Source organism: Dermochelys coriacea, chromosome 1 (assembly GCF_009764565.3).
Source record: "Dermochelys coriacea isolate rDerCor1 chromosome 1, rDerCor1.pri.v4, whole genome shotgun sequence".
NCBI classification, from domain to species: domain Eukaryota; kingdom Metazoa; phylum Chordata; order Testudines; family Dermochelyidae; genus Dermochelys; species Dermochelys coriacea.
This window is the reverse complement of record NC_050068.2, coordinates 192,980,950-192,990,929: the sequence shown is the minus strand read 5'-3', so window position 1 is coordinate 192,990,929 and position 9,980 is coordinate 192,980,950. Positions and strand designations below refer to the sequence as shown.

The window sequence follows — 9,980 nt, the reverse complement described above, 5'->3', positions numbered from 1 at the left end:
ATTACAGAGGAAAATGTATTTTATATTGAGCTTTAGTTCTTGCATGCAGCTGAAGAAAATCATTGTGTAAAGTTAAGCAATTATATTGCATGATACAAGTCAAAATGCACACTAGTTACAAAACAATTCAAACAAACAACCCCCTCCCATCCACATGTGAAAGAAAATGCACCAGCTGGCTTAATCTGCTAGTTGGGGATAAAACATATCCATTACCTTTAATGCATTTAACAATGTGAGCTCTTCCACCATCCTATAACATGTTATATACAAGTTACAGTTTATTCCTAAATTGACGTATACACACAAATGTAAGCAATTACATTGTCAGTATTCCAGCAGACCATAATTAGCAGCTCACATTAGTAACACCCTACGTTTTCTCTCATTCTGGGTCTGTAATTAGTATAATTAAGATAATATTTCAATTACAAGGGTTGAATCTCTTATCCTACATAATGGGAGACTGAGTACATTTTCGAGTGGTTGTCCTTTTAAAAGCCAATCAAATTAATCAGTCAGGATTCCCCCCCCCCTTCCGTTTTACCAATGGCCTGACATGTCATGGAAGGTATGGCTGCTATGAAAGGCTATGGATTTAGCCTTCCAAGAAGCCCATTTCTTCTAAATATGAGTAGTCTGGAGCAAAGGGCTATTAGATAGGAAATGTTCATAATTACCAGTGGAATGGAAGGATTTATGGTCTGATCCTGCCAGCTGCAAAATATCCGCAACACTAATCAGTTAAAGGGAGCTGAGGGGACTCAGCACTGTGCAGCTGCAGCACTTCCCTCGAGTTTCTATTCTGGTGTACCGTCTCATTTTCAGAGAGCAGCTGCTAACAATGTACAGGTTTGGCACCTCTCTTCCATTTTTGCTTTGTTTCTTATCCCCCACATTTTTGCTAAGCAATGTAGCATGACTGTGGATTTGTTTTTTCGTCTCTAATCACCAAGAATATTATTTTTGCTCTCTCTCTTACTTCCCATCTTATAAGGATAAAAGTCTTTTCATTTGAAGTTTCACACAAATAACTAGCCCCTCCGAAAAAGTGAGCAGGGCCTAGTTCACCTGGGATTGATTATATGCTGCCCAGTCGACCTTAAGGGAAGGCATCTGGGCTTTATAAAGAAGGAGACAGCTGCAGGCAGGTCTTCGGTTGATGCTTGCAGTTGCTGTAGGAAGTAAAAAGGCTCCTGGAAGGCCTTCAGGCAGGGCAGAAAGGCCTGTAAAGAAGGCCAAACTTCAGGCAAGAAGTGATAGGGAAGCAGGAAGACAGACCCTTAGGGAGGTGGGGCTGGGCTAACTGAAAGTATGGAGATCATAGAATATCAGGGTTGGAAGGGACCTCAGGAGGTCATCTAGTCCAACCCCCTGCTCAAAGCAGGACAACTCCCCAGATCCCTAAATGGCCCTCTCAAGGATTGACCCTCCATCCCCTTGTAGACTTGAGTTATATATTGAAAGAGTTTGTGCAGGTATTAATAAATTGGACCCGCAGAGGGGGCATGTTTAATATCTGGAGTGTGGGGACTTAAGGGGCCCTGAATGAAGGGGAAGCTAAGACAGGCTTCAGTAGAGACACTTTGGTTATCGGGTACAGTACAGGGTCTGTACTCTGACACAGGGTTTAATTTTTAGGAAGGGGAAAGAATTTCTATGAAGCTCACCAAAGTGGGCCAAAACAATACTGAAAAAATTACGTGGAAGAAATGTTACTAGTAAAATGGTGAACAAACATAGCAGTAAGCTGCAGAAGTATTGAGCTGCTAAGGTAAAATATACACCATGTAAAGAAGGGAACTTTAACTGTAGGCCAGATTGCAGTGAAAACCTCTAATGAATAAATTTGAATTACTACTTTCAGTATATACACTTAAAAATATTTTGAGTATTGCCTTTTTCAGGTGCATTGTGCTTATTTCTAAAAAAACAGTTCTGTTTGCTTTATAATGAAAGGTAGTGTTGTCAAGAGATTATATGCTTCAAATATCAGATTACTCATCATGCTGAACTTTAGGGTATATTCTCATCTCTATGCATGGGGTGTTGTTTCATGTGCATGAATCCCTAGGCAGCAAATAAGAATTCATTCTCAAATCTAAGTTTCAAATATAACCAGCTTGTGAATTCAGCTCAGATATTCTTTGCAATTTCATTACCACTCAGCCCAGCCACTGGCTTTAAACTGATTTTTCGGGAATGTTTTGTTTTTACTAACATCTTTAGCACAAAAAATAAATACTTACAGTTCAAATATACCCCTCAAGAAGCAAAGCAGCACTGGTGATGGTGGACTAGGGGGTGCTCAAATGAAAGTATCTGAAGTCACCATAGTTTCGGAAAGCCTACCTCCTCCTCAGGACAGGCCTAGCCATTTTGTATAACCTCATTGTAATATCTGTGAACAAATAAGCCAAGTAGCAAAATATAGATATGGAACTTCTGAGGAAATGTACCATTCCTTTAGCAGCTATTTAATTAGAAGGGGTTACTCTAAGCCAATTAAATCTGTTTCTTGACCAGGCATGATCCTTTTTCCAGTAAAGGTAAGACAGCCACTACGCTGCTGAGAAGAGAGAATGATCATCCTACAGTCCATACCTTTGATAATTCAGAAGTGGCAGGCTACTGTGTACCACTGACAGGCAGTTAGCTTAGTTGTCTTTCTGGCAACAGGTATGCAATACTGGAGCATTAAAACCTGATCTCAGATTTTGAGGTTTGGGAAGAATGTGGCTAGCTATTTTATGATGATTATATAATTAAGGTCTTAGGAAATGGGAGGGGAAGTGGGGTTAATCTCAGACTTCTGGTTTTTCATTTTCTGAAAGTATCTCTGAGGTGTGGGCCAGTGGCACCTAACTCCTGTTTAGGCCTTTGAACATCTCCCCCAAAGGAGAAACTGAGTTTCAAATATTTTGTTTTTAATTCCATCCCCTCTGTCTATATATTCTACTAATATTTTTGCATATTATACTATTTATATTTACATACACACCCTTTTAATCCTGTTCCACTGATTTTTAGACACAAGAATAGGTAGCACCCCATTATACCTAACTATTAGGTGTATGCAGTGCTCTGCAAGTACAATAGGGCAGATGTAGCTAATGAAAGACTACAATTTATTTACAACAATCTGGATAAGAATTATATAGGGAAATGAGTGGTTCACTAGCTCAGTGTTCTTACCTATTATGAGGTAGGCAGACTAGTGCAAGAGGGAACAAAGAATGCAGGTGTAGAGGGATTAACAAAAACTGCATGGCTCTGGGTCTATACTCTCTTCTGGGGATAAAACGGGTGGTAGCTTCTTGAAACCAGTCTTTCTTCCCTGATCCCACATTTGTCCCCAATACATCTGGCTCCATAAACACCTCACGGATATAGGGAGGCAGGCTGAGAAATCTACTCCCACACCTAACTATGGTATATCATGAAGTCAAACAACTGCTTATTTGGAACTTAACAAGCTGTCCTCTGCATTTCTGTCAAATACTTGTAAGCATGCACATTTTGTACAAGCAGTTTAAGTCTGTACCTGACAAGTGTTCTGCCCCAACATTTAACTTTCTATTAGTGCTTCAGTCATAGTCTTTTGTAAGCAGTACATGTAAAAAGTTGCTAATCTTTACTATTTGCCAAATGCTAGGGACACTTTGCAGGAATTTTAGACAGGATTCACAGCTTGCACAAATAGCCATGCCCAAAATGTGTCATTCATAAGCTTCCATTATTTTAATATATCATATAAACACAAAGTAAAATACTATCAAGGAAGATCATTACAATGGCGGCAATATGTGAAGTGCAGCAATGATATGCTACAAACAGATCAGAATGAATGCCATCACCTTGTAACTGTTTATAGTTTACATTGGTCCTCTATTTGCTAACTGGCAGCAATGTGAATGAGTTAATTATCGGTATTTTTATTAGAGGAGCACATTAGAGGTCCCGACTGAAATGAGAATACAATTGTGCCAGGCACTGTATAAATACATAGTAAGAAAGTCCTTCTCCTGAAGAGCCTATAATCTAAATAGACAAAACCGGAGAAGGGTGGGAGAAAGGAAGTAGTTAGTATTGCCATTATTTAGATAAGTGATTAAACAGGTTGTACAAAGTAATATAGGAAGTCTGTGACAGAGCATGACACTGAAACCATGCTGAGTACCAGTTGAGTGCTGTGACCACAAGACCTTTGTTCTTTTAAGTTAAAAACCCCCAAGTGGTGGGTATGTTTGTGTGTGTAGTTCAATCAGGATGCTATGCTATCACTGTTCATTTAGATCCATTCATCAAATATTGTCATTAAACGTTGTTCTACCAGAAAGCATCAAGTTTTGCAGTGATATCAGGTTTCAGAGGCAGGTTTCTTGACAGGGCAGCTCATAGTGACAGGACTGAATTCCAATGTACCCTTTTTGGGAAACAATCAGATAATACCCAGAACTTTTATCATTTGGACTCAAGGTGCTTTTTAAAGGTGGCTAAGCTTTGTTATGCCCATTTCACAGATAGGGAAACTCGGGCAGAAAAGTTAAGTGATTTGCTTTGTTAGTAGTAGAGCAGGGAACAGAACCACGGTCTCTTAACTACCAATCTGAGCATTATCTAAAGGACCATAGTGTCTGCTATTGACTTAGTTTGAATCTCAAATCATTTTTTAAAATAGGCACAATGCTTTAAAAAAAATTAAGGAGTGTTTAAAACAAACAACAGTACCAAAGAGATTGTTCACAATGGCAAATTCTGTGCTCTTTGCTCCAGGAGCCCAATCCTGTAGAGTGCTGAGAATGTGCAATTCTAACTGAAGTCTAGCTATTTGTTCACAGATACTGCAGTGACTGGCACCCTACAAAGATGAAAGAGTAGCTAGGAGGCAGCTCAAGTGTGCACAAAAGCATCAGGACCTACTACAAAGAGAGACATGGTTTTAGGAATGATGCATGCTATTTGTTAAAATGCAAACTGATCAGAAACTTAGTGAAAACACAAACCAAATGGCCAAACCAGTTTTTTCCCCCTAATACAACATAACACACCATGAGAAAAGCTGTTTCTAGTATTCCAGCTCCAGCTCCCTGCAAAAGCACTGTCAGAAAACTCACAAGGCTGCCAGTTCAGTCCAATTAACAGCTGGATTAGTTTTGCTGATCTCTGAATGAGTATCTAAATGTTCACCCATCACCAGACATTTTAATTCTGCCCCAGTGAAGAAACTCAACCAATTGATACCAGATCATACAAAGAAATTTCCCCTTGGTGTTACCATGTAAACCAAGTTTTATTCCAGGAGGATTCCTTTTCTCCCCTATCATGGAACTGTGTTAATGGAAATCTTAACACTGCCTAACTAAAGCATTGCAAGTACAGTCGGGATGGATGGCAGTAAAGTCTTTCATTACTGAATTAGAGTACCGAGCTATCTAAATTGATATAAAATTACTAACTTTCTGTTTTACTTTCCAAACCATTTGAAAACTGAAATGAATCCTTCCCAGTGAGCATTTATCATCCTATTATGTCCACCTGGGGATGTTAATGCTTTCTGACTACTGCCTCTAGCCCTTGCCTCGCCTCGCCTCTCAGAGGGTATTATGTGATGGCAGTGCACATTTCATAAAGATGTATTGCTGATTATATTTCCATTAAAGACTATAGCCAAGTCTGACTTCTGATTTCTCTCAGAAACAGCTTTTTTGCCCTGATGAGATCATTGAGGAGAAAGGGTTTTCTCCCTCCCCGCAATTTATATAGATGCAAGTCCAGAGAGTGAAAATTAATTAATTAAGTTTTCCCACAACAATTACAATGTTGAGCTGGCCTCTTCAGTTTAACCAAATCCTTGTTTATTTCAATTATGCTTTTCCCTTTGCAGGAATAGGACCTCAAAACAATAGCAAAACACCTAAATATACTCCCGTTTTAAGTATGTGCTTAAGACTATCCCTTGACATGAAACACTTAAGTATATGCTTAGATCTAAGCATATGCCTTGCTGAATATGAGTAGACTTAACCCCATGCTGAAGTACGGTGCTGAGCTGTATAAAGGCCTACATCCTTTTTTCTTGGAAGTCTGTATCTGACCAATGCTCCAGCACTATGCTAGGGGTTGCTATGATCTGCGAGGTTCCATATTTTTGGATCAGATTGAAAAATCAAGGACTCTATTCTGTTTGTTCAAGGAGAAAGTTTCCTGTCCAGACTGTATTTTAGAGAAGAGGACATTAATCATCTTGCGATTCTGCTTCTCTGAAGTTATGAAAGTTTCATTTGTCTATTACCCGAACCCCTCACAATTTGGACAGTGGTGCTGGAACATTTTTAGTATTGGGGGTGCTGAAAGCCAGCCCCCTTACCCCTGTCTGTGCCCCCCCAGCTGAGGCTGGGAGCAGGGCTGTGTCTCCAGGAGGGTGGGGGGGACCAAACAAGGGTAAGGGGGCCAAGGCTGTGGTCACAGCTGGGGGCGGGGTGGGGCCAAGAACGGAGCCCTGGGCAGAGGCCAGCAGCTGAGACCCCATAGGCAAGGTCAGGAGCAGGGCCGGGGAGCGGGGCTGGTGGCTGGGGTCCCAAGAGCAGAGCCTCAAGTGCGGGGCTGGGTTCAGTGCCATCAGCTGGGGAGTGGGGCCAGCATCTGGGACTCGAGCCCCAGGTTTGGGATTGGAGTGCAGGGCATGGGGCCAGTGGCCAGGACCTGAGCCTTGGGGGCAGGGCCGGGAGCAGGGCCCCAGGCACAGAGCCAGCCCCTGGAATCCGAGCTGGGGAGTGGAGCCCTGGGTATGGGGCCAGTGGCCCTGCATAAAACTGGGGGGGTACTGCAGCACCCCCTACACTCTTACTTCCTGTGCCTATGAGTTTGGGGTTGAAGGATACAACTACATTCTGAATCCTGTTTATTGAAACTCCATTCCTTGTTCTCAAATCATAGACATTTTCTTGGCCTGGCAGGATATTGCCAGAGGTTTATCTCCAGCTTTGCCTCAGTCGCGGCCCCTCCTTACGGGCATCATAAGAAACAATCCTAAAAAGATCCATTAGGATGGGAAATGCCCGGAATCATAGATGTGTAGGACTGGAAGGGACTGCAATAGGTCACCTAGTCAAGGTCCCTGCACTCAAGGCAGGAGTATGTAATAACTGGACCATTCCTGACAGTTGTTTGTCTAACCTGTTCTTAAACTTCCAGTGATGGCATGATGTTATATGATTAAGATACTACCACATATCATTTTTGCTACCACAGTTATGTAATTGTAACAAATCTTATATGAAATATGTCATAAGTTGTCAATGTAAAGTTATGATTTGTTGAATGGTATGCATATATCATTTTTTGTATCTGAAGTTCTGAATATTGACTATGTACTAATATTTCAAATGTGTTTGCTCCTGGGGGAATACCCACCAGGTCGTATACATCCGATCTAGCCAGCACATTTTGAATGGACCATTCAAGTTGTTGGCCCATTAATGAACACGATGGGGCATAGAAGAAGTGTATCCCCTCCCAGCTTCCTATGGACATTTTAGCCAGAATATGGGTAATGACTGTTCCTATGACTCAAAGCATGCAAGGGCATGTGACTTGCTCATGTGACCCTGGACTCCATCTTGTGCCTGTAATTTTCCACCAACTAAAACTGAGAGCATCCCCTCCACCTGGGAGAAGGTACAAAAAAAACAAAACAAAACAAAAAACACACACCCTGGAAGCATCTCCATTTTGCTTCATTCCCATTCTGATCTCTGGACTGACACTAAAAGGAGCATTCCAACCAATAGACTGAGGACCTTCCAATCTTTACCAGAGACTTTACAAGCCAGCAGTTTATTCCATCAGACCTGACCCAAGATCTTGGAAATGAGTGTATGTATTTGTTTTCCTTGACCATTACATAACTCTCCTCTTTCTTTTCTCTTATAAAAGAATCTTCAGATCTTAGGTTTCAGAGTAGCAGCCGTGTTAGTCTGTCTTCGCAAAAAGAAAAGCAGTACTTGTGGCACCTTAGAGACTAACAAATTTATTAGAGCATAAGCTTTCGTGAGCTACAGCTCACTTCATCGGATGCATCCGATGAAGTGAGCTGTAGCTCACGAAAGCTTATGCTCTAATAAATTTGTTAGTCTCTAAGGTGACACAAGTACTGCTTTTCTTTTTTCAGATATTAGATACTACAGGATTAGCAATAGCCTGATTATTGGGTAATATCTTAGTTATATATTGACCTGGATATATGGCTGATTTCTTGGGATTAAAAGAACCCTGTCTTTGATGAAATTAGTTTTAAATAACTAATCATAAAGTCAAGGTCTGGGTGAAGAAACAAGGAGACTGCAGTTCTGAGTTCTTGTTAACCAGAGTGCCGAGACAGAAGTTTACTTTTGTTACTGACTTGGTACATCTTATGGAAGAACAACACTAGTTTAGTGTGAGTCTATCCTATTTCTCAGCAATTTGTCCTAAATTTGGCATCTTCAGCTGTGACCCACTGAGGCACGGTGACAGATGGAAATTCCACAACCACCTTAAGTAATTTATTCCAGTGCTTAACTATCCTGACAGTTAGGAAGCTTTTCCTAATGTCCAGCCTACACCTCTCTTGCTGCAATTTAAGCCCAGCACTACCTTGTCCTATCCTCAGAGACTAAGGGGAACAATTTTTTCCATAATATTCCTTTATATTCATTTTTATGAAGAACTAATTTTGTTTCCTATGTTAGAATTTTAGGGTGTGCTTGCTTCCTGATCTGGACAAGAACTGGCTGAAATATTTGGGAGTACATGAGGCTGAAGCATGCTTAGGATGGGAGAGACATTTTAACAAGCCTTAGAGGGTCAAACAATCATACAAGTTAAGGGTGTTTCTTGCATGACTTACACTGTAACTTCCCCTCTTATTTCCTTGCATTTGTTCTTGACTATTAATATGCTTTCATTCATAAATCCATAAAACCTCTTTTTATGAGACATATTTCCCATCAGACCTGTTTTACATACTCTTTGTACTTGAAACATAAATGTTAAGATGAAATGTGTTCGACCTGCTTTTATAGTTCCCTTTAAAAAATAGATTATATATATCTACTTCACAATATACTAGTATGTTGAGTCATGGAAAGAATAAAGTTGTATTTCATGAAACAGAGTAAAAGTAGAGTATACCATCCATTAAACTAGAACATGGGGAATTCACTCAGATAGGGGGCTGCAGGGAAATAGTCTGCAGTCATTCCCTGGGAAATGTGTTGGGGTTATAGAGGCAACTAGCCTATAGTTTCTCCTTGGGAGGAGGGAATTTGGGCTAGAAAAATCCAGAGCAGGGGAAGCCAGAAAGGTAAGAGAGGGCTCAGGGAAAGTCAGTAAGGTTCAGGAATGATCAAAAGTTTGGCTGCTGATTAAAGGGTCTATGAGCTTGAACCTGCAGTAGAAAGTGGCCCTAAGTTTCCCCTGACAGTCACTGATGGAATGGCATCATAGGGGGAAGACTACCTGAGACTGTCTTTCAGGAAAGGCTTTGATACCCTGGAAAGGGGAAAACACAGAGTGACCTGGCCAGAGGGCCAAGTTACAAAGAGGCAGCAGTGACGCCTGGAGCGAGACAGGGGCTGCAGACAGAGAGAGCTAGAGAGCGAGCAAGCGCAATGGAGTGCAACTACAGGAAGGAGCATCTGCCTCACAGAGCTAACCCCCCAGAAATGCCAGGAGGTGCCGTCCAGCAGTGACTAGAGCACCCCATTACAAGGGTAATGATACTGATTGTTGTAAAATGCTTTGAGATCTACTGATAAGTGCCACAGAAGAGCTAGTAATATTTTACACACACCTTTTTTTGCACATAAAGCCTCCAAAACACAGTATCCTCTGCAAATCAAGTGAGAGACTTTGCAGTGTAACTGTACACTTCACAAGGGGCAATGTAAAAATGTGTCTTCTTACTCTACAGATGCGCTTCCTATGTACTGAGTTAT

The 9,980-nt window shown here is 41.1% G+C and overlaps 1 long non-coding RNA gene across 1 annotated transcript; it reads left to right on the top strand.

Annotated features, from left to right (window-relative positions):
* The first annotated feature begins 522 nt into the window (after positions 1–522).
* Positions 523–9,099, top strand: LOC122457758. The gene is made up of 3 exons (XR_006277437.1): positions 523–852; positions 7,681–7,876; positions 8,733–9,099. It is a non-coding gene; the product is annotated as an uncharacterized LOC122457758 (long non-coding RNA).
* Positions 9,100–9,980: the final 881 nt, after the last annotated feature.